Source organism: Beta vulgaris, chromosome 2, assembly GCF_026745355.1.
Source record: "Beta vulgaris subsp. vulgaris cultivar EL10 chromosome 2, EL10.2, whole genome shotgun sequence".
NCBI lineage: Eukaryota > Viridiplantae > Streptophyta > Magnoliopsida > Caryophyllales > Amaranthaceae > Beta > Beta vulgaris.
Window position 1 is genome coordinate 18,372,033 of NC_079203.1, and position 1,394 is coordinate 18,373,426.

The window sequence follows — 1,394 nt, forward strand, 5'->3', positions numbered from 1 at the left end:
CTAAGAGTACGTGTGTTCATGGAGAAAAACATGGAGAGGATCGTGGAGAAGAATTCGAGTAAATAGGTCTCTACAAATAGATGTTTGTAACGGATCTCTAAAAATAACTTTCAGAATTTTTATGTAATATTCTTAGCAAAAGTTTGCTCGGTTTTTCTTCTTCTTAGACATTGATGTATTATGGATTGGGTTGAGAGAATCAAAATCTGTAGTCATTCTTGAGAGAAAAAGAGAAAGAGAAAGAGAGAAGGAAAGAAAAAGACTTCGATGAAGTCAAGGGAGAAGTCAACTGTTCAGGGAACAGGCTGACTGGGAACAAGTTCCTAGAGGAACAGATTGGTCCGAGTTTAAGTTGTACAAAAGAGAGTATTTTGGCCTAAAAGTGATTAAAGAGAATTGAGTCAAATTCCCTAGTGGTCAAGGTTTTTCTTCCTATTGGGCTTAGGAAGTTTTCCTTGTAAAAATCCCGTGTTCCTAGTTCTTTCTTTATTCATGCAATTAGTTCCTTCTTACTTATTCATTCTTTTATTTCCCCAAAAAGTTTGAAAATCTCTCCAACTACAATTCACCCCCCCGGCTCTTGTAGTGGCTTAAGTGTTCGTCCAAGACTAACACTAAGGTCCGCTAAAAAAATCGTTGTCAACAAATACTAGTAAAATTCAATATGAAAATACAAAAACAAAGATGTCTGAGAGAAGCAAATCAAAATTGAATTAAACACAAAAAGTGAAGACATCATATTCTATCAATGTATACTAGCTAACAATCTTCCTTCTTCTCTTCATACTGGTAATTTCAGACCTAATTTTTTCGCTCATCATTCTGATTCATCGATGTATTACTTGTTTTTTTCTACTTATTTTTTGTAGTTATAATTTGAGATTGAAATGACGTATTTTATTCTCTTTTTATCAAGGTTTAAGTGCGGAACTTGATGATGTTTGATGCTTTAATGAGATTGTTCATGATACCGTCTTTTTTGGGGGGAGGGGTTTTCAAGGTAATTACTAGCTAACTCAGCGTAGTTTGAGCACTTGACACGTGGGAAACTCAATGAGTTAAAATTGCAGATTGATCTTATGTGTGCTGATTTTGATGATGAAATTTTAGGTCTTCAATCTCAAGGTCACAAACTCATAGATGTAATTCAAGTTCACTTTTCATTCTTTCTCCTTTTATTTTTAATTGCTTTATAGTATATGATATTTATATGTCCTGCAACCCATTTTTTCGTTGAAAGTTGTGGAAAATTCTTTTTTGTGAAGTTGAATTCTTGAGTTCTAAATGTCATTGTAACATGAAAGTTGAAAGATTGTTAGGAAATCTGACACGAAACAAGAATTTCCAATGGAAAATTATGCAAGGCATGGGAGGGGATTTTGGGGGTGCTAGAG

At 34.1% G+C, this 1,394-nt stretch overlaps 1 long non-coding RNA gene across 1 annotated transcript; it reads left to right on the forward strand.

Annotated features, from left to right (window-relative positions):
- The first annotated feature begins 692 nt into the window (after positions 1 to 692).
- Positions 693 to 1,163, forward strand: LOC125495150 (uncharacterized). The gene is made up of 2 exons (XR_007271832.1): positions 693 to 789; positions 917 to 1,163. It is a non-coding gene; the product is annotated as an uncharacterized LOC125495150 (long non-coding RNA).
- The last annotated feature ends 231 nt before the right edge of the window (positions 1,164 to 1,394 follow it).